Source organism: Glandiceps talaboti, chromosome 3 (genome assembly GCF_964340395.1).
Source record: "Glandiceps talaboti chromosome 3, keGlaTala1.1, whole genome shotgun sequence".
NCBI lineage: Eukaryota > Metazoa > Hemichordata > Enteropneusta > Spengelidae > Glandiceps > Glandiceps talaboti.
The window spans coordinates 4902427-4927971 of record NC_135551.1 but is presented as its reverse complement, the minus strand read 5'-3'; the positions used below and the strand labels follow the sequence as shown (position 1 = coordinate 4927971).

Sequence of the window (25545 nt, the reverse complement as noted above, 5' to 3'; positions counted from 1 at the left end):
ATATATATATATATATATATCTGTGTGTGTGTGTGTGTGTGTGTGTGCAGAGACAGAGACAAATAAAAAGAGGGGTAAGTAGATAGATAGATAGATAGATAGATAGATAGATAGATAGATAGATAGATAGATAGATAGATAGATAAATAGAAAGAGTGAGTGAGTGAGTGAGTGAGTGAGTGAGTGAGTGAGTGAGTGAGTGAGTGAGTGAGTGAGATAGATAGATAGATAGATAGATAGATAGATAGATAGATAGATAGATAGATAGATAGATAGATAGATATATTCGACTTGATTGCTGCGGCTTTTCATTATGACATTTCTAAATTATGATTTCATTTACTGTTGAAATAAGCCATTGCTTCTTGTTGGATTTAGTATCATCACGTCTTTGAGGTCATGTAGCTATAAACACAATATTGGGATTGTGAGTAAACGGGTGGGTGGGGGGGGGTTGTAATTCCTACTCACTTCATGGCATGTTTTTGTCTGAGATTAGGCAATAGAAGTATTCTATTTTGTTATTCAAACATTTAATAAGTGTTAAACTATTACAATATTAGTTTAATATTCTACAATTACAGGTATGTGGAGAATAGAAGCAGACACTCTGTTTTAAAGGATCACCTTGAGTCAGAGATAGAACACTCCGCCATATTGAGGAACACAAATGTATCTACCTGTTCCAAACAGAGAAATATTGTATTCTTGAAGACACATAAAACGGGAAGTGATACCATTTCTATGGTATTTCTCCGACACGGAGACTTCAATAACTTGTCTATCGTTTTACCAACACATGAATTTGGTCTTTTAGGATGGCCTAATACTTTACGAGAGAAGGATTACCTACCATCAAACAAAACCTTCAATATTCTGTGTCTACATACAGTGTACAATAAAACACTGATGCACAATTTGATGCCCAAAGATACGAAGTATGTGACAATTTTACGAGAACCATGGAAACAATTCAAATCCTCATTTAACTACTTCAAATATGAATTGTTTCTTAATGATTCCAACGACAAGGTACCAGTTGAGACATTTCTTAAAAAACCCGGGGATTACTATCGAGGGAATTATAAGTCTTCGTACCCGTTCGTGAGAAATTTTATGTCTTTTGACCTTGGATTTCCTCCCTCGCAGCACGACAATATGTCCGCGATTATCGAATTTATCAACGCAATCCAGCAAGACTTTGATCTCGTTATGATCTTGGAGTACTTTGATGAATCACTAGTATTATTGAAACGAACTCTTTGTTGGGATATGATTGATATTTTGTATGTTACGGCGAACATCGGGATATACCGATATCCGATAAATGATGACGCTCGGCCTCTTTACGGACTCTTTGGTCAAGCTGACATCGCCCTCTACGACCATTTTAAGAAAGAACTACAGAAACGAATAGCTCGAGACCGTGATTTGAAAGACGAATTGGCCCACTTTAAGAAAATTAATTTACGCTTTAGCCTATACTGCAAACAAATTGAAAAGTATCCAAATTCAAATTCAACATTGATGATAGGTGAATCAAGGTGGAATGAAAAGTACACAATCGACGCTACATACTGTCGTCGCTCACGTCAGTTCATTCTTGGATATATCAAATATATGATAAAAAAAACAATATGATGGTACTATACACTAAGTCTGACGTATAGGAATAAGGGAGCGTTCAGTAGTTACAAAGAGAGAGGGTCGTGATGAGATCAAGTTTGGTCTGATTCGTGATGTTATCCTACCCAATTCCGTTTAATAAAACATTGCGCCCACTCAATGAAAGGTTTCTTTTCCTAAGACATAACACCCGTTCAACTATTTTTTAAAGCATTAAAATGTGTCAGACGTGAAAAGGTACACAAGTCCCTGAATCAATGTCAGGGATACGATCCCACCGCTGCCACCACATTCACAATGTTAAAATGCATTGGTTGCTTCCCACTGCAACCACAACAGTGCATGTTTGGGAAGACACTATATATTAATTGATTCATCTAGGCCAATTACAAAAAGTTGTTTGTTTCGGTTACCCGATCCCACCTAATTTTTCACCCCGACCCTAAACTTTTTTTTACATATTCAAGAAAAAAACGAAAATCGCGAAAATTGTGAAGTCTCAGTCTCAAGAAATAGTGAATGCGGAAACAGACATCAACTGAAAAAGACAATATAAAACTGTTCTTCCAATCTGTAATGGCTGTACATCTGATGAGAAGAACACAGAAACCATATAGAAAACAAACAAAAAATAACTGTCTGAACTAGACACTCACATATGACAAAAGAAATTACATATGACAAAAGAAATTAAAAAATAAGATAAAAAATCTACCTACCCCACCTGTTTTAAAATTGACACAATATATTTTCATAACCCCCCCCCCTCACCATTTTACCGTAATCATAACTGTCAATGGTGTGCTACAAACATACGAATTGAGGTTAAGTGTTCCATTAAAACACCACATGCACACACTCACACACATATGCATACATACGTACGTACACATACATACATACATACATACATACATACATACATACATACATACATACATACATACATACATACATACATACATACATACAATATCAAACTTTTTATTTTGAATTTGAATTTCCTTATAACGTTATGGATGTAGCTTATTTCAATGAATGCAGCTCATTACCAAAGTAGTACTATAAGTAAAATTTGAAAATAAGTGGTATAAGTTGAATCAAAGTTTGAAGGAGGCAAGAGGGGGTTTCCCCGAGATCTTTGAATTTCAAGGACTAAGAGAATACTTTCTGGTGCCATTTTAACATGTAAAATTTTGCGTAGCCTCCCTTTCACTCCCCAGTATTTGAGTGACCCTCCTAAAGTCCTCCGAACCCCCCCCCCCGGTCGTAAATAATGACGACTCCCTTAAGATTGGTGAGATTGATATCACTCCGTCTTCTTCAGTTTGGAATCTATGCGTGATTCTAAATAGCGATGGCCCCATGTCTATTCAAATCAGTCAGATGGTTATTTCGCGCGTTGTGCAGAATTGGAAAGCTTAGTCAACTTTTGGGCAAAGCAATTACTGTAACAGAAATATTAATCCACGCATTTGTAACGTCCCGCGCCGCCTCGATTACTGTAATAGTCTCTTGTACGGAATAACTACACGTGTTGTCAGCTGCTCATGCAAGTTTGATCACATCACTCCAGTACTTGTCAACTTGCACTGGCTTCCATTTGTACCAAAGATCAAATTCAAAATCCTACTAACCACTTGCAACATCATCAACAATGCTGCACCTCTGTATCTGATCGAACTAATTCGATTGAACGTTCCGACTAGAGATCTTAAATCAGCCGAGAAACTGTGTTTAATTTAACCGTGTGACAACTTTAACAAAACATACTGATAAAGAGCCTTCTCAGTTTACACACCTTCCTTGTGGAATGCACTACCATTTGGTATTCGTAGCGCTAAGACAGTTCACATGTTCAAAAGTGGGTTGAAGACGCATCTTTTTAGACAGTATTTAATTTGATCGTTTCAATGATGTCAAGTTGAGTTGGCAGGTTCTTCTGTAATTTTTTGTCCTTCGTATTTGGAAGAACTTTTAAGTAGCAAGCAATTTTAAAGTTATTTGTGCCCTTTTTCGGTGACATTTTAATGTGCATTGCGCTGACACATAGTATAGCGTGTCTTTATGAATTAAATAAATCTTATATAAAAATAATAATTTCAACAATAATCACGTTTATTTGAAAATTAACAACCCTGAGTAATCATAGACTGTACTGTGACGACACATTATACGTCTAGATCAAAGGGGGACCTAGCATTCGATACTGACGTGACCATGGAAAATCAGACTGTCGAATTTTTTTCTTTAAAAAAGCAAATCAAAGAGATGTAGCGACTTTAACAAACATAGATTTTGGAGTACATACATGTACACAGCAAAACGGACATTTCCGAGACTTAGTCATAGACATATAGTCCATCCATGATCAGTGGACTCGCCCACATGTTATTACATTGCCTCATGTGTTGTGCTATCGTGAAGACCTTTCTCATCCGATCTCTGTAAGTTCGCGAGTACGAAAATGTCAGATCGTTTTCAATTCAAATTTAATAATTGGGAATTTGAATATTCCATTTTGTTCATTTCAGTGACATTTTACATTTAGAAAGTAGTGTGTTGTAGGTCGACAACACGAGACAGGGTGTGTTTACATGTATACATGGCTCTGAATTGCTTGAATATGCTGCAAGGTTCGACCATGGATGTATAAACTTCATCCTAATATTTTTTTTATTGTCATTATTATAATATTAAATATAATATTCACATTTTTATTTGCCTGACATGCAATTTTGAAATTACTTGTATTATATTTTAGACTCACAAATTGAATGAAGAATTAAGTATGTACAGATAAAGTTGTGAAATGGCGCCCTCAAACGTTAGCCAACATATATAGCAAATATATGCTCAAACGGATACATTTTATTGACAATAGGACCAAAAGACACCATTCCTCTAAATTGTCTCGCACATAATGCTTTATTATTATATAATATTTAAACCCTTCACTTGTAATGATGATAATAATAATGAAAATAATAATTGTAGCACAGAAAGTAACTGATCATTTCACACATGTATCAATGAACGACGACTCTGTATACATATCTGTTATGAGTCAAAGACCTAAATTATATCCATTCAGGATATTTTGGTAAATTTTCATTATGAACTTTAAACTGAAGTCAAAAAGCATTTAAATTTTGTACATACAGTGACATTCCATTACGTAACAAAATAGGTCTTCGACATCTCAATATCGCTATTTCGGAATTGTTTGTACCAGGTACGATTGAACTGTCAACAAGTTTTAATATGACATGATATGTTAATTTAGAACTTCATCAGATGACTTCATTGTTTTGTAGAAGTACAATTATAATATTACACAACTATTTTATGGTCTTTGAGATATGAACATTTATTACTAATCTAGAGAAGGTGATTGGATATTGAATCCCAGATGATATCTTTCATAAGACTTAAGAATACGTCATACTCTAAGAATAGAGAAATGTATTTAAGTTGGGTTTTTAGCCCATCTGAGGAGGAACGGAGACGGGGATTGGTCTTAGCTTGTAATAAAATCAACCAAGTGGTTAGCTTGGCGTTCGATGAACCAGATATGAACGTTTCATTGTGAGTTCTACTCAACACAATCCAAGTCGGTACGGTAACTCGTAGAAGAGATGGTTTGAGAAGAAACTAGTTGGTCGGCTAATTCAACGTTATAGTCTGAAATGGAACAGACTGACGATTGGAACAGCAGTGCGAGTGAGTACTTCCCCATTTGAACATTAAATATTGATAAACTGCACAGTAACAACGTTTCATATGTACATATATTCCTCTACCACTTGTATCTACAGAGGGCGCCAAATATACCAATTGATCAAAACTAAAATTGAATTTAGCGAATAAATTGTATTGCACTTGGCTGATTTTTCTTTTCATAAAAATAACAACTGCAATTCACCCTTGTAGAAAAAAATATTTAGCGAGATATTAGACTTCCATAACGGTACTTGGGAACTAAGACTTTGGCATTACTTTTCCCCTTTTCCATGTTTACATGTGCTACCATACACATACTTTAACATACTACTTTTGTCGGACCACTGACATCGGCCTAGAGAAGAGTACGACCGGTGGGGGCGCCCTGTACAACCGACATTTGTAATAACAGAAACAGAAAATTTACGAGTTCTGTGTACTGGTGAAAAAGGTTTGGCTACGTATAATTAATCGAATATCACCTGGACATTTCTGTCAGGATAGCGATTTCACCAATAATGACGGCACAGGATCAGGACTAGAATACTGTAAATAACTTCGTGATAAAGCTAAAGGTAACTGGGAAACCTATAAAAATGTGGACAACTTCTCTCTGTGGAAAATACATTTATAAGTTTCCTACCCGGCCCAATGTGTTTTAATTCAAAGTATATATGCTTGTACCTCCTAAATCTTATAAATGTTATCGTGATGGAGAACAAACGAACTGATATGAACGATAATGGACATTAATCATTCCGAAACCAAGGCAAATCGTGCAGTCTAGGTCACAATAGTACATAGCGAATACGATCATCTTTGTTGTAGTATAAAATATCTTATTCGTAGTGGTATCGTCCGATTGAGTTAGGTAGAAATTCATGTTTTCCAAAATAGGACACTTTATCTAATGTGTTTGTGTTTGTTTGTTTGTTTGTATGTATTGTGGAGTCATCATTGTATTTCGTGAGTTTCTCCTTACTCCAATAAACCTTGAGTTTACGAGGTTCGACAATGAAAAATGACATTTTTCGATCCTCCAAAATCTCTTCAAAATTGGTATCAATTCTATTTCAGACCACTTTATTTTTAGGGGTCTGAGATAAGACCAAGGCTGGTTAGTCAATACACAGATAATAAGACACACATTCGATCCTCCGAAATCTCTTCAAAATTGGTATCAATTCTATTTCAGACCACTTTATTTTTAGGGGTCTGAGATAAGACCAAGGCTGGTTAGTCAATACACAGATAATATGACACACATACACTCACTCACTTACTTCACTCAGACAGTAAACAAACAACTCCAACATTTGTTGTTAAATTAACAACTAGAGCACAGGACAACATTGCAATGCAATTTTGTTTATTATACCAGATTAGATATCTCACAGTGGCCTTAACCTGGTGAAATGTACACTAACTGAACACCAGGGAGTTTGCTGCTACAGTAGGTAGTTGTAACACAGCTTGAGACAGGCTAAGAGATACAGTTGGTCGAACATTGTATACGTTATTCGACCTTCGTGCAAATTTGCAAACGGCTTTTTTATGGTTCGCGTTTTTCGGTTTCTTTTCTTTGGACAAAGGAAACAATTAAGATTTTTTTTTCAATCGTATGAAAACAATTTTGCTTTTTCCATTTTGTCTAAATATCGCGACATGTATTAGCGATTGCATGTTCATTTCTTTACGCATATAATCTGATATGCTTTACCTCAATGACGTCATTGAATTAGAAAATATGCATTATAGCAGGAATAGTGGTTTGATTGAATGTGTCTAAAGTTTGAACTTGGTTTCAATTGAAATAATGTGTAGGTGTGTGGACATTGTATGGCGTTTTCGCTATGTACATACTGTCGAGTTGGTCTAACCGTATACATACGCCAGATACTGGAAAAAACGCACATTATACGGCAACCCAAACAACCGACAGAATATTTCGTTTTCACTCGCGAGCGTGTTGTGCACACTTACTAAGCGCAGTCGAAAACGCGGGGACGTCATTAGGAGACTTTGTAAACACATTTCCTCAGAAATCGCTCAATGTGTGTCCACTATAAATGGGAGTGTTACTGTTTCTCAGAAAATAATTAATATCTGTGATTAAATATTTAAAAAGAACATTATTTATTGAGGACGGGTTGCTGTTAGTAAATTAAAGTCACATGCCACTCCTTTTCGTTAATTCAGACCGGTGACCTGGTTACAAATAACAACAAAATAATTTTGTGATTTCTTTCATGAATTTAATTAAATAAAAAAGCCTTTAATTAACACCCATACATAAATACTAAATACATTCTTAAAAATATGAAATCAAACTTTTGAAATATGATTGACTTAAAGAAATTCTCGAAGCCAAAATGAGTATCTCAACTAGAATACAATGTATTTACATTTTCCGCGGCCACCATCACCACCACCACCATTTAAATTATCATATTCTTGGCAACTGTACGTAAGCCATGTCATCAAATCAAAGGTAAAATAGTTAACCATATATATCCAATATTATATTATATCATGCTACTATGCGCCATTCTGATTGGATAATAACTGTGGTTAAATCCCATTTTACCACGGCTGGCAGTGGTAAAATGGGCCCCTAAACTAGCATATGAATAGTACATACAAGCTGAATGTGTTCGTTCTTATACCAATAACTTAACACTTCCTCAGAGTAAAGGTGTGTCAGGTATCCTGTACAATAGTTTGGGTTACAGTAGTCCAAATAATTCCACTGATGACCTTGCGATCGAAAGCAACGATCGATCAGTGGCTTCAACATCACTGGCCATGGCTGATAAGGTACAAGTTCTCCCATGCAACGAGCCGTCTCAGCGTCCTGCTCTCGTTGAATCAAGCAACACCATGAATTTAACTTTTAACCATCAGTCAAGTGCGTCAGGATTATTTCAAAACTGTACATTTTCAGGTTCGGTCAATGTTCAATTTGTTAACCATTAAATTAAAGTAGACTGTGTAACGTCGCGTCTCTGATTTACTGTCTCGAGCTTTCTCCGATTCAACTGATTCAACGCCGAGACATCTATTTTTAGCAGTGTACAAGATTGTATTGTTCATATGTAAATATCCAAACAAAATTGTTACTTTCTTTGACCTCTTGCCCCGTTTTCTTTGTTGCTAGTTTCAACGCATTTTCGTTATGCATTATATATGATGTAAATAATGTAATTTATCAATGCAATGCAGTGTATGGTTTGTGTTCATAACGTTCATGCAGTGTGTGTGTGGGGGGGGGGCGACATGAACGTATCCACTCATCAAAATATGCTCGTTCCCGACGATCTATTACCGACGATCTTTTTCTGTACGTGAGAAATCGCCTTTTTCAGGCATATAAATAACCACAGAATCACATTTAGAAGATATAGACACATATTTTGATATAATATAATAGCAATAACCCCCTCCGAAGGCGGGTATACACTCGAATTTGGTACAATTCGCTCCATATAGCACTCGCCATTCGGCTCGTGCTATATGTCGCGAATTGTACCAAAATCTCGTGTATACCCGCCTTCGGCGGGGGTTATTGCTTAAACATAACCAAATAAAAAAGATGACCCTTACTTTCTGGTTACAAACCGCCTCTAAATAGTGTCAATTTTAAATACCTTTCATAAATAAAAAAAAACCTTGCCTATATAAGACTACTGACTAATTTTACATTACAATCTGTAATTGAATTAGGTGGACAGTTTACTCCCAAGATTAGATACCTGTAAAAGTATTCAGCAAGCTCTATTCTAATTTTGTTGGCGATGAATCCAAACATCTGTTTATATGAGAATAGAGCTTTTTGTTTTGTCATGAAAAAGTTCATCTTTTCAATCCTTAACATGCGCCTCGGAAAGAGTTTAATTTTTTTCTATTATTAAATGCGTCCTCATTTATTTTGACTAACATACAAATCAACAATACTAATATACATCAAGTCTTGATTACAAATAATCAATTTGAACACAATTTGGAAGAAGTGGTTACATTATGCACAAAGAGATTTGAAAACTAGGACAATTTGTTGAAATTATTGGTACCCTAATTTTTTTATAACATCCTTTTGGTATCATATACAAATAGACTAAGACTGGGGTTTTATTTAAAATTAATGGCATTCAAAATTTTAGTGATAGCACCAATATGATAATGGTGAGAGAAGTACCAGCTGCTCAACATTATTAGAATGCGTTAGAGGTTGGTCTAACAAAACCATATTTCAATATTAGAGAAAAGTAACTATTTACAGACTATAAAGTTACAAATCAATGTACTGCCACACTATTAAATTGCGATAAGCTACTAAGCATCAACCAAACACTGAGTGAAACACATTATCACATTCAAAGATTTACAATACTAGAGCACATCAACGATGAAAGACAATCTAACATTCCACACCCAGTTGAATCAAAAGTTTGTCTAACAGATTCAGTTTCTCCTTAGCTTCTTCCTTGGCGAGGATTGTCTTTGCACTGCTTGATGAGATGTGGAAGCGTATGGCATCAATGATCAAACTGGAACCGGTTTCTCCTCGTCCATTCACACTGCTGGTATTTTCTCTGATCAAGTCAGCAAACTCCTTAGTGTGAACAATCTAATGTAGTAGTCATGGCAATAAAAAAAGCAATATTTATAATCCATTCAATTATTTAGTATTATCACAAAACAGAAATGTTTTATTTCATATGCAATGTTTGTATTGGTGTATTACGTCAAATCAAATCAATTGTCTTTATTTAGACAGAGTTCTTAGAAATTTAGTATTTCATTCTACATGTAAATTACATACAGTAATCATTTTAAAATTAAAAGGGTTCAAGCAAACTATATATTTTATGGCATACTTTTTGCTGCATATTCAAGAGGTACAATATTCTACTTACTGAAGCATTTTTAACCATACTTACAATTGTGACATATTGTGAAACCTTTAGTTGTAGTAAAGTAAATGTGTAGATACAAAAATACAAACTTAAAGGCATGCTTTAAAAATAAACACCCTGTTACACTCTACCTTGACAAGTATCTTAGCCATGAAATGAGCACACCTGTCCTCTAGCCAAGGTACTTCAAACATCTGTGAAGCTTTCATAACTGAGACCACATTATACTCATCAAGATATTCTGCTATTACGTTAGCACTTATTCTTTTCAGGCCTGGTAATATGTATCGATCTGCCACACACATCACATCATAGGCCTCTTGAGGAGAAATCTACAGATAGAGAAGAAAGTGTTAAGTCAGTGGTCTGCCATTCACAGCGTACGATAGGTCAAGCTGAGATTTCTAAGATACTGAGTAAAGTGGTGAGTCTGTGGCCATGGTATGTCATGCAAAGCAAATTATAGGCTACTAGTGCCTGAAGAGAAGTCGACAGATCGAGAATAATGTACAATGTCAGTGGTCTGCCATGCACAGCACGTTATAGGCTAGTCTAGGAAAGAACTATGGAAAACAAACAACAGGCAATTGGTTGAAGGTGCTTGCTTGATGAGTAAAAGTAGCATTTTTGCACTATGAGGTTGAAAACAAGTTTGTAAAATATTTGCACTACAAAAACAGGTATCATTCTCCTCCTCCATCCCACTCTCATATTTTCCATTCTATTCTTTTCACAATGTGTTCAAGAAAGTCCTTACCTGTGGTTTCTCTGTGTACAAATACTGAACAACTTTGCTAAAGACAAGGGCTGAGACGTCTTGCAGGACCATCCCTGGTATATTCTCCTTTGAATCTGTCACCGACTCAGAAAAATGATCAGTCAACAACGCATTGAAATAATCACTACGGCAACAGAAGAAAATCTGGGTGAGAGAAAAAAAGTAAGATGTGTCACCAACAGAGTTACTTTGGCGTTATTCTCGCATTGGCAAACAATGCACATTGTACAAGTAATGAAGTACTTTCCAGCACTTGATTAATATTAGACTATTTCACCAAGGTTTTTTTATCAACATCTAGTGATCCTCAGCATGTGTAGCAACCGGAAATGTCAACATGGGCTCTATGTAAACACAGGGCTAGATGATAAGTGATAAAATCAAGCTGACATCAAGCTATCAATTAATATTGCCCTGTACTGTAGTCAGTGAGAACTGAGGAACGTCGGAATTTTTCAGATGGGGTACAATGTATTACCGGTAATAATGAAAATGTTCATTACTTGCAGAGATGTCACTTGTAAGGTCGTGACAACAGGGTACATCTCATTAGCCCTGGCAGTATAGTGTATATACATGATTACTGTAGACATATACCTTATGACAGTAGAAATGGTGACCTTCCACAGAAAAACATATGTCAGCAAACAGGGGCTCTTCATCGTCTTCAACATAGAATGGTAACTTACAGCAGATACCCTGTTATCGCAGAATATGATTGTGACAACTATTCAACTAGGTTTTAAGTTTTTAAAGGTGTAAGCTGGTAAAATCGGAGTTCCCGAGGGTTTTTGCTATTGCTCAACACAAAAATCTCAGAACAAGGTAATGCAATATAGTTTTAGTGACACCCCCCCCCCCCCCCATCCTCTCTTAGGTTACCAGGTTCCATTTTTAACATCAGCAAACACACTACAACAGACGGAGGTTAGAATAATTTCTCACATCTGGACACAGCTCGACACTGTGTAATTATTAGAACTGTTAACAAACCAGCCGTGCCAATATGCAATTAATTGTTACATGGTTATCTCCCCAACAACTTACTAACAGAATATTTGTTCATTGCTTCTCTTATTTTCAACTTCTTTTTATATGTGTTGCCACGTATGATGACGTAATGACAATACCTGACGAACGTCATCACAATTATATTATTTGACGATAAACAAGTACTTGATTTATTGTTGTAGATGTGCTTTTTCATTTGTTGCTTACCGAATTATTATTCAGATTTGGAGTAGGCCTTTCAGCTAGTTGTCCCAAATCATTGTGTATCTGTGAGTTTTGTTCAGACGGCTCTATACTAATGACTGCCACACGTTTACCACACACTACATGATATGATAATATATGAGACACAAAGATCAACATTTAGATTGAGACACCAGAATAGAATAGATAGTTACGCAAGTGAACATGGATATAGGGTCATTCCTCTCTATGAGTTGTTATACAATTTGAAACTATTTACACGACACTAAACTTTACGAATTATATTCCAAATATGTGTTTGTTATGCCAAGGAATTACAAGTCAGATACGAAACTTTGACACTGAATGTCAAACTAGTTCTGACAAAACCTTCCTGTCGAGTGGCTAAATGTACATGACTTGTATGCAAAATATTATCAAATGATACCTGTCCAATTGGCGAAAAAATAATTGTGACTTTGAAGGTTTGTCTGATATATCTAGAACAGCAGACAGAGTAACATACAAGTACTTATCTGTGTTGTAGTATGGTCAGAAATAAATTATGCACTATAATTGTTACAATCGTTTATTACGTACTGTTAAATACATACAATGTATTATATTGGTGAAAATAAGAGTATGGGTAGCTTGGTAGCAGATTCGATATCCATGATCCAATCTTTAATCTTTATTGAAAAGGCAATCCCACATTTGGTTCATATCTACATATTTCATACAGTCCATAATAAAACCTTTAATGAAAGAAGCCTATGTTTTTAATTCTTTTCAGTGTTCATTATTTCTTTATCCATACAAAGTACACAATCTACCGCACTGATGTGTAAATCATACCCTTATAGTATGGCCGATTTGCTTCTAAATGAAGACAAATCTTGAAGAATTATAGAATTTAACTTCAGCAATAAAAAAGGTGGCTCACTTACCAAATGAGTCTTTCTTTCTACCAGAGTATTTAATCCTCATCATTAAATCAGTGAGTTGACATTGTTTGGCCAGTCTCATGACGTCTTCAACATGATCTACTTGTATTTCAACTGAGCCTGTCGCAATGATGTAGAAAATAGTACCAATGACATTGTAGCAAAAGTAGCTGTCGTTTAATATTAAAATATATCATATCCATTGTCATACTATAAGGGACACTAATATGTTCATGTAGCATACCAAGAAATATTATGGCAATAAGTACAGTTATACATATCTTTCTGACATTAAATCACAGACACACATATACCTCTCCACATACATACATACATACATACATACATACATACATACATACATACATACATACATAGACATATCACTGATCAAATTTGGTTCATCTGAGCGCAAAACTATTAATCTGAGAGAAAGAGTTGGTGTCAGTATATGCATCTTACAAAGCTATACCTGAACAGTACAAAACGTTATGTACAAATGTACTTGATACAGGCAACAGTGAACGATTGGTATACAATTATGAATTTCACCATTTGGAATCAAAGTGTAATGTTGACCTGAATTTACCAGTATTAAATGCAAAAAGACCGGGATTATACATTGTACTTTCATTTATAATTGATATTGTTATTGATATAATTGATATTAATATACATGATAGTTCTTGTCCTGTTTTTTATGCTGTCAACTGAAGTCAAGTGTTGCTATAATCTGGTTTTGTACAAAGGTGAGACACCCTTGTATACCTAAAATACACATGAGATATTATTGTTGTTTCATCTCCTCTGTACTATTTCTAAATAAATATTATAAAAGTGACTGAATAAATATGAACACTTTAACCAGTACTAACCAGTGTACAGATACTGAAGAATGGCGCCAAATTCTTTCGACCCGACCTTCAATGAAGCAGTGTTACAATAATGATAAACACGTTTACTTTTTGTCAACAATATTATCAACAAGGAAAATGTGTACACTTAGGAACCACTTTACTTTTGCTGATTATAACGTTGGTAACTATACACTTTCACGTGTATAGACACATAATTAGTTAATAAGCGTGAATTAGTTAATCAGTGAAAATTTGACAAAGTACACAACATATAACTCTAATGTGACATGCAATGGATAACACGAATAATAGTAATGCAGTAAACACATACAGTTCGGAAGATGTGTGTTGGAAAGCTATCAAATTAAAATGCTTCATCACGGTTACGTTCTCTCAAAGACTGTGGGTTATTCTAGCTACTGTTAGTGCAACCATATTAACACTAATTGATAGATAAATATCAATATGCCACAATAATACGTTTAGTTTCTAATCTTGCCAAAGCAATCATGCCACTGTTGACTAACACGCATGCAATGATTTTCATAGTTTTTACTTTACGAGGTCAGGATCTTGTGTCAATCAAGGACTCTGTGAACAAGTTAAATGACGAAGTAAATGAGCTGAAAGAATCTCAGCACATCGCCGAATTAGACACTTGCGCCGTAAATGACAAACTTGACGAAGTTATCGACCGCCTAGAACAACTAGAGGACGACACCGACAAGTTAGAAGCTTTTTCAAGAAGGGACAATATAATATTTTATGGAATTGACGAGAATCAGAGCGAGTCCTTTGAGGCTTGTAAAGACAAAGTCATAAAGATTTTGAATCAAAATGTACGAAATAAGCAATGGCAAAGTAGAGATATTGTGCGTGCCCATCGTATTGCAGCACATTGGTCTGGAAAGCCGCGTCCCATGATAGCAAAATTCCATCATTGGGATGACAAGTTATTAGCACTAGGGGCACGGGAAGAGCTGAGGAAGGTGCACATTGGTATAGGCAATGACCTAACTAAACGCCAACGAAAAACTCTCGCCATGCACAAACGTGATGGCAAAACGGCGTACTATAAAAATGGAAAATTGGTCGTAACAGAAGGAAGAGCCACCTCAAGCACACAGCTAGTAGGAACTGAGACAGGTGTCACCAAAAACCAGCAACAAATCGAGCAACAAACGCGCACGAAACAGAAACCAAGAACTAGACTCCAGAGCCGTATCAACTTGCAAGACTCGTTAACTTCTGAATAGGACATCGGCCGCGGCCCAATTTCATTCTTAACTTGGAATATCCAAGGTTTAAAGAATAAGTTCTTGTCATTCGACTTTGCTAACTTTATTTTGGAATTCGATATTATTTCTTTCGTCGAGACATGGGCGGGTGGAGAAAAACTTTTTGATGAATATTTTCCTGGATTTAAATCTTTTAGTTCAGTGCGACAGAGGAGATCAAATCGAGGTAGATATCCTGGTGGAGTATACACGATTGTTCGTAACAATTTAGTGGATAAGGTCCGTCGTATCAATTGTGATGTGCACGATTGTATATTTCTTTTAATTGAAGGTGTAGTATTTGGTCTAGAGAAAGATTTACTCTTATGTACTACATACATATCTCCTCAATACTCAACTATTTATGACTCCTTGTCAACCAGAAATGGTATTGAATTACTTGAAAATGAGTTGTTAAACATATTAGTAAAAATACCCGACGTGTACGTGGTTATCACGGGGGATCTGAATGCACGTACAGGTGTAGAACGTGACTTTATTATCGATGATGAAACTACGCATGTTATAGATGATACTGTCGTGTACGCTAAAGACCATTTTAATTTACCAAGGGTGTCAAAGGACAAAGAGTTAAATAGTTTTGGTCGTTCGCTTTTGTCTTTGTGTTATAGTTTTAATTTACATATTCTAAATGGTAGAACAGGTGAGGATGCAAATCAAGGTGAATTCACTTGCACCGCAAATGCAGGAACCAGTGTAGTTGATTACACTATTGTCTCGTCTCCACTTTTTGCTAAAATAAATTCTTTTTCTATCGTGTTAAGAACAGAATCAGACCATTTTCCAATGTCTTTCAGTATCGGATCAAACTGTCTAGCAAGTCAAAGGGCAAAGAAAGGCAGTTGTAACGTTGTCAAATGTGTTTGGTCCAGTAAGAAGTCGCTCTCTTTTTCAGAACACTTTAAGTACCAAGTTCGTACGACTAATTTAAATAGTATTATTGAAGATCCAGGTGCAGATCCCAGTAGTTTCTGTGATGAGTTAAGAGACACGTTTATGTCATCTGCTGCGCATTGTGGTATGATCAAACGTATATGTACGAACACTCGTCGACATAAACAACCTCCTTGGTACGACAACGAATGTCAAAGATTGAAAGAACATAAGTATGATATATTGAAACGTTTTCGACGCCAAAATGATACCACGTTACTTCATGAATACAAAGAAGCGAAACGGCATTTCAAAAACATTTTCCGTGATAAAAAGCGTAGTTATTTTGATTCGGTTAAATCATCACTAGAAACAAGCCTTCCCGATTCCAAATCCTTTTGGTGGACTTTGAAACGATTGATTTCTGTAAATCCAATATCAAATTATACAATTAGTTCTGAAGAATGGTTTGCATATTTTAGTAAATTATTTTCCCATGATCTTTCAAGTCAGGATGATTTTGCTATGTCTGACGAATTGAGCGAGATGTTAGATTCTTCAGATAATTATTCAGTTAACCTAGATATTGATTGGAACATATTAAACAGTCCTATTACTAACGAAGAAATTTTTGAAGCTATACGCAAGTTGAAACCAGGGAAATCAGCTGGACCTGATGGCATTCTAGGTGAATTTTTTAAATCTACTCAATATTTTTTTGTTCCCTACTTAAATGCCCTCTTCAATAAATTATTCGATACAGGAACCATCCCAAAGAACTGGTCTAAAGCAATTATTGTCCCTCTTCATAAAAAGGGTCCAACTGATTCTCCAGACAACTTTCGTGGTATAGCTTTGCTTAGTATTTTTAGCAAGCTTTTCACGTCAATTCTGAATAATCGTCTCATGTTCTGGTCGGAAGCACTTGGAAAGATAGATGAGGGACAAGCAGGTTTTAGACGAGGATATTCAACAGTTGATAACATATTTATTTTACAATCAGTCATACAGAAATACCTCTCCAGAAAGCGAGGCAAGTTCTACTGTGCTTTCGTCGACTTTTCCAAGGCTTTCGACACTGTTGAACGTAAACGATTGTGGTATGTCATTCTAAAGGGTGGTGTACGGGGTAAAATGTTTAATATACTCCATGCTATTTACAAGGATGTCAAATCATGTGTGCGTACCAAGGACAAACTAACTGATTACTTTGATTGCCCAATAGGGGTTCGACAAGGATGCATGCTAAGTCCGTTTCTGTTTTCTTTTTTCATTAATGAATTATCGACCAAACTTCATACTTGTGGCAGACGTGGTATACAACTCTTCCCGGATTTGGTGGAAATTTTCTGTTTATTATTTGCAGATGATATTGCACTTATTTCCGACTCAGTTATTGGTTTGCAATGTTTGTTTGATAACTTGAGTTCACATTGTAAGTTGTGGAAACTTTCTGTAAATTTAACAAAAACGAAAGTGGTTGTATTCAAAGCGGGTGGTAGACTATCAAAAACAGAGAAATGGTTTTTCGAAGGAAAACATGTTGAAGTAGTTTCATATTACAAGTATTTGGGGATTGTTTTTTCATGTCGTTTATGTTGGTCAACTGCAACAAAAACTTTGGCCCAACAAGCAAGGAAAGCTTTCTTTTCTGTAGCTAGGGCTGCAAGAAAGACAGGAATGTTACCTTTTGCAGTCTTTTTTAAAATTTTTGATACTAAGATTTTACCGATACTGACATATGGGTCAGAGGTATGGGGATTTCAGAGGCATGAATGCATTGAGAGAATTCAATACCTAGCCTGTCGTACATTTCTAGGAGTTTCCACTAATGCACCAAATGTAACAGTATTAGGCGAATGCGGTCGTTACCCAGTTTTCTTGTATACTGCCAAGCGTTGTATGAAATATTGGGCTAAAATTTTGAACATGCCATCATATAGATATCCGAAGAAATGTTACAATATGTTATACATTATTGAAGAATCCGGGGAAAGAGCCAGGAAAACTTGGGTAAATGACATAAAGAACCTTTTATTTACTTGTAATCTACATGAGTTTTGGGAATCTCAAACAGTGAGAAATGTTGATAAGTTTTTGTTTATATTTGTCGAGAAATTCAGAAAGGTTTTGTTTTCCCAATGGTACAGTGAAGTGTGTTCCCTTGATAAGTTGTCTTTGTATCGTGAGTACAAATTTTCTTTGGAGCCGGAAAGATACTTACGGTCAATCAACATTTCTAGTCATAGGCAAATGCTTGCTAGGTTTCGCTGTTCGTCACATTTCCTGCGCATAGAGCCAGACAGAAAACACGGCATTGAAAGAAACCAGAGAATATGTTTATTGTGCGATTCAAATGAAGTCGAAGATGAATATCATTTTTTATTAGTATGTTCATTTTTCAATCATTATAGGGAAAAATATATTTCTAGATTTTACTTTGATCCTCCGTCTGTACAGAACTTTGTCGATTTACTTTCTTCTAACAATGTAGATACACTACAACGTCTCGCAGTATTCTTATTTCATGCCATGAAACTACATAAAGAAGTTAACAGTGTTATGTAACAGTTTCATTGCCTTTTCAATACTGCTTTACTGTAATATTGGTATATTGTATCTTTGGGCCGATGGCCTCTGAATACGGAATAAATAGACCACTTATATATACTTTACGAGGTTTCATCAACACCAGGTCCTGTTATTTTCTACCTGTACCTGCAATACTATCAATGGATTATAGTGTCTCGCAAATGTCTTCCGTATACATGTACATCTCTGCATCTCGCTAAGTCACCACTCCTGCTTTGGAAGGATTTGAAAAAAAAACATTCAGGGATCGCCTACCTGGTGGTGTTTTAGAGAAACAGTAGATTTCTTGTTCCACTCCTTTTGTAGCATTCCTTTGAAGTAGTTCGACCTGACAGCTAAGATGCAGCGATGGGCAGTGATTATTTTCCCATCATTAACCTCAAAAGAAATATCTTCGTAATTGCCAGGGTCAAGTAATCTATTAAACATGAAATGACAGATTTTCAATATCTAATAAAATACGGACGAAATTTGTACAAATTCCTTTTTTGTTTTTGAGAATGAGGAAAAAGAACGGTTTTAGTATAGAAAGCATTAAATTTTGAATCTATATCTGGAGCTAATATTAATGTGTTTTGATGGTACATGTATATTAAGGAATTGAAATGATACTGAATATTGGTCCAACGTTGAGTTTTAACAATTTTTTTCAAGAGATTTTGTGCGAACATAGTTATTGATAATTATACACACGTGATCCTTTCTATGCTCTATGGAGATAATATATTCATTTAAAGGCACAAAATGAACTTATGCGTACAGTAACTATTTATGTTGAAGCAGCATGTGCACTAGCTATACCGGTAACATTTTATTTCAATGGTACGGTTTTCTCAGATATAATGACTTACTCCTAATCATCCTTGACAGTACTGAATCACTTATTGCTAAAATGTATTATATGTAGCTATATATATCTTATGGGATCTAATCAAATTGATTTGGGATCTGCACCCGAAATCCGGGTCAACCCCCCCCCCCCCCCCCCACTATTGATCACTGTTGCATCATGCTGTACTACATATGGATACAAAGGACCTCTCCTTAACATGTAAAATGTCTTTGTGTTGATATTTTAACAATGTTTAGTGAAAATGTTGTTGATTGTATCAAAAAAAAATATTCCAGTGACAGCTAGTGCAGTGTAATAGTCTATTCCAATGAAGACTGGACCATGTCCCTGTAAACCTAAATTCTGTACAATTATTGTAAACAAAAAAAAACATATCCTAGAAACTATACGGGCCTGTTTTTAATCTCCGCGTCGCACTCTTTTACTCCACGTATATAGTCAAATGAACAAATTATATCAGACATCTAGCTAAAGCTGCTGTTGGGGAAAGGATGAACAGCTCATATTAGTAGGAATCCCTCTCACACTGATATGTGATTCTAACTGGTTAGTTCAATCAGTTTACTGCAAACTCAACCTCCAATCTTAGAGTAAGTCACATGAGAAGTTGGTAACATCATCCAATTTACATCATTGTTCCAATACCATTGTCCGTGGTAAGCTTTAAGAACATAATGGCAGAGAAAGCCATTTGACTATACAGAGGATAGACAGATGATAAAGGTGGAACAAACTATTGACCAAACGTTACTGGCACGTCTTACTTTCTAAGGAAATCTTGGAAGAAATCTCTTCTGATATACTTGGCCGTAATACCTCTTCTCATAAAAGTGACTTTGTATTTCTTGAGAAAATTACGAATCTCGTCATTGCGAGCTCCATACCAACACCGTAAGAAATCAAATGTCTTTAGATCACACATGGCACCTGAAAAGTTAAATTGACAATTATCATTACCATTAGAATATATTATGAATAGGTTGAAGTGAGTTTATTTTAACTTACATTGAGACTTTGGGACTAATTTTCCTGGAAATCAAAGTTCTTAAACTGGACTAGCTACAACTGGAATATTTTGTTGAAAATGTTTTGTCAGGTACAGTAATTTCGTAATATCGTACACCATGAACAGTGTTGCATTAGATGTGGGTAAGCATATTTTGTAGCTGTATATATACGATAAATAAAATTAAAAATAGATTTTGGGGGATTAAGCACCCTCAACGACGATCATGATTTAAAACTGTTTTTGTGCTGTTTGAGGAAATTATTGACCACTGATTAAACATGTACAACATGTAATTATTGGTATTTCAACAATTTTCAGTGCAGATATTGTGGTTGCCTGATCAAAACATTATACTCCACTTGCAACTACAATCTTAATATGGTATGGCAAGTTCAAAACCAAGCTTTAGCTCAAGATTTAAATTTGCCACTACACTACCTACACATAATATTGACCACTAATTATCATATACGTCTTTTTTAAAAGTAATTGGCGCATTTTAGTGAGTGAATGTATAAATCTATGGCTATTAAATAAAAAATGTAACATTTCTGTAAGATACCATAGAACTCGGGGTATTTGCCAGACATTGCACTGTTCTCTATAGTGATATCTTCACGAGCATAGTAAGTGAAAGCTCAGTAAAAAACACTGCAAACACAAATATTCCTGAGTACCCACACTTTCGCTCATGCAGATAGGGTTCTGTTACAATCACATATATTCATCCGTGACAGCCAATTTATCGTAACAATGATACCGCATCATGATCAGGCGCTTTCGTATATAGAAAGATAGCGCCCTAATTTGCATATCACATACATACATACATACATACATACATACATACATACATGCATACATACATACATACATACATACATACATACATACATAATATAAATGGCGGCACTGCGCTGTAGAGCAAATGTCACTAGTACACGAAGACACCAATGCAACTAATCACTAGTATAATAATGTAACTTGTTTGGTGTAAGAGATAAGATCTATGAGAATAAATGGTTTGTAAAGTCAAATAGGTGTATGAAATAATTCTGTAAAAATGAATACTAGGACTTGTTTAGTCTTACCACGACTCAGTAGATACTCTACCACTTTTTCATGACCACACAGGCAGGCATAATACCTAGTGACGCAAACAAATACAGAAATCAAACAATATGCCGTTTACTATGCCAAGTTATGTGTTGCACTATTCAATAAAACAAATTTCCATGCATTAAATTGCATTGTAAAATTAATTTTTAATTTGTTAATATCCACATATATTTGTAAAATCGTTATTTTCATGCTATAAATCAATGTTTGTATTTGTAAAATTCCTGTTACTATTCGTACATGGCTACTCTATGTGCTTACATATATTTTATGTTCATCAATAAAATAGTGGTATCGTGGTATGGTAAACATGGAAAGATGTTTTGAATTTGAGCTGCACACTCCGTCTGAATATTTGCCCCCCCCCCCCCCCATCCAACTAGTTTACAATATCTTCCCATTTGCGAGCGGAGGAAGTTGGGACTCGATTCTACATTTTTCAGTTCAAGATATATGCCTAAGGTTACAGTACATCCGTATTAGTTTTAGTTCCCTCTCATCTGATTGGCTAGAGTAATGTGCACCTACTATCACTTTCCCCTTGTTTGCTATTTAGCGGTGACTGACACCAGTCCTTGCGAGGCTACTAGCAACGCGAAAAAAAATAAAACACGAAAGTTTACCACATTTTCCTTCTCAAAAATTGAAATGAATAACAATTTCAAAACACCTTTGAAGTTTATAAGGCTAAAAAATCTCCCAAGGGGATTGGTGCCAGTCTAACTTGCCATGTATTAAAAGTATCAGAACTACAATATAGGCGTTTGTGGCTTCAGATCAGGGAGCTGTCATGTCTCCTCATAAAGGACAGATTACCATCCTAATCTTATACACATACACTACTATTGGGGGAGAAATGTCTTTGAAAACTTACAGTGGAGTACTGTCCCATTCATCTCTGACGTTTAAACCAATTCCCTTTTTATCCACCAGATACCTACAAGAGATGATGGGTGTCAAACATCATTTTTTGTAGACAAAATTATAGTATTACCTTTACATTTATACAGTTGTATAGCTTATTGTAATTCAGTAATAAGTGGGCACGAGAGAAAGTAGACCTCAATTTGCTTCAATGGATGTTTCGTTTGCAAAAATAGTCATGAATCAATAAATATAAGTCAGCAGTCATAAATATATTATGCATAGACAACGTGGTGTGCTATATCGATCAAACATCAACTGTTCTCTTGAACTAATTTAATGTTACACACGTAAAGATCTTCTTGTAGGCCTATAATTGTTTTTAGAATCCACCCATGTTGATTGACACTGCCACTGACCATAAGTAACCAGTAAGAAAATAAGTATATAAGTCAACACAAGTTTTAAAGTTTGTGGAGAGAGTGATAACCTGGCTGTTGATGTCTGATTAGCAATTGAAAAGGTAAACAGGGATTTAGAAGGTTTGACCTTTGTAGTTCAAATAAAACCATAGATCCTAAAGGTTAGTGTACGGTCCAGCATAGCAAGCAAAGTCAGAAACCATGACGTTTAAGAGACTAGACCTATACCAAAATAGTTACCAAAATTACGAGAACTTCACTATGGAGAAAGAGTAAATTAACAAAGACATCATAATATGGTACCATGAATGCATAATGAACATCCAAACTCAAGACCTCATTTTAGATCCCGTTTAGACCACAAGATCAAACAGGTGTCGACAGAATATTTTTGTGGATTTACATTCAGATCCAAAGATGTGAATCTGTCATTATATTTGGTGTAGATTTTCAATCAGTTGTCACGTTCTCTTTTCTCAGCAATTCGCCATCAGTTATCTTTGTTTTCAAAATCGTCATGCAATTAGTATCTTATGTTCTAGGAATTACATTTTTCACGTGTATTTCATACTTGTTCTTGTATCTAATTCAAGAGTAAAAGTGTTTTGCCGACTGTAGGCAAATTTAGAATATTGCACATGAAAAATCAAAAGGATGGCAGACACTCATATGGTTCCAGTATTTATTGATAATACAGGGTGATTTTCAAAACTAAAACATACCATTGCAATATGTCTAGGACAAGAAATTGTACAAAAATAGCTTGGCTAAATGATGTGGCGATTGTTCGTTCAAGAACAAAACGTTTTGGGATAAAACGTCGTGAAAATTAATGCCCTCCGTACGTCCTAATTTTTTGTTGAGATGTCATATTTACATAAACTCATTCTGGATTTAAAAAGTCAAAGGTTATTCAGTGGGCAATATAATATGTATAGTAATAGTCATAAGAATTGAAGAATTGTGTGTAATAATAAGACTATTTCAAAGTTAGCCTTATATTTAATCTGCTGTATATGAATGTTCAAAATTGCGCTTAAATAATATACATTGATACATCTCTGTTACCCAGACTCTTACAGTTGAGGGGTCATGCAACCCCAGTTGCATCAAAGGTGAATGAAAGATGGTGCAAAAAATCGGGTTAGGTAATGGGTATATTCTGGATTTCCCTCATTAGGCGTGCATCTACCATTTATACCCATTTCTTTTGTATGCATGTATGTATGTAATGTAACAAATAGGCTTTGATTTCTATTTGCCTACTATACACTCTATCTAAATGCGCATGCTCCGTGTGAGCGGTAATTAACATTGGTAATTAATGTGTTTGGAGTATTTACAGATATTTTCAACAGAATGTGAACATAGTCGAGTACTTACATTGTTGAACTAGCATTTATAAAAGAGAGGGTTAATTTGCCATGGAAACCAACATATGTCGCAAATAAAAACAGATGACGGATCTTTGGATCTGAATGAGAATGTGAATCCAAAAAAGTATTCAGTCTATACCTGACCTGGCCTATACCTGTGTTTTGTACCGACCGATTTTATACCGAATGGCTACAGAATGCACTCCATATGGCTATAGTCAAATGTGGGGATCGGAATAGCCTCCTCCGCCAGCGGTGTTTGCTTTACACGGTGTACTTACTCAACAACGGGTAAATCCCCTCTCTTACAGCTTGAAAAGAGTTCAGGTACATCCATGGAGATTGGGAATCCTTCTGCCTACGATTCGATGTATAGTATTAGAGAAGGCTTCGATGCTGACCTACTTTTTGATGACGCGTAGACGATATGTTTGAAATTCGTCCACTGGCAGAGGAACACTATACTTTACTCGTTGCAAGAGAAATCAAACTTAGGAAAATCACAATGGCATAAAACGATTTAGTTCACGAGACTATTCGCATTATTCCGAACGTTGATAAAAAGAGAAACAATGTCACAGTAATTGATTTCGCAATTCATTCTTGACTAAGCCCACAACGTAAATAAACACTAGTTGACATAATGACAGACACCATACATTTCCTGCAGACATTTAAAGCCCCACCTGATGACATTTGGTGTCACATTGTTCTACAATGTTTACATTTGGCGGAGTAGTGTGGGTGAGTACTGTATATGTAAATTCCCGCACAGCTGGATTAGTGTCACGTTATTAACCCAGTTATGATACCCGAATGATAGTAACAAGAAGTCAATTGAAACACAACATTCAGTGCCAACCTCAGACCACTAAGAGCATGAACCAAAACATAGACAAGTGGGCCTATAACCAATCAGAGCTTTTAATCCATCACTCACATACCCTGTCACATCGAATGTTCCTTCGCTATCAGTAATGTCAAACTGACCATGACATGACAACATACGTCATTCTAAACTACATATTGGACACATACAATGACAAGGTATGGTAGAAAGAATGACAAGCAGACTAATATCATGACTATATATGTCAATTT

At 35.6% G+C, this 25545-nt stretch overlaps 1 pseudogene; it reads right to left on the bottom strand.

The window, feature by feature from the left end:
* Positions 1–9766: 9766 nt before the first annotated feature.
* On the bottom strand, positions 9767–24781 carry LOC144432687 (ankyrin repeat and BTB/POZ domain-containing protein 1-like; annotated as a pseudogene).
* Positions 24782–25545: the final 764 nt, after the last annotated feature.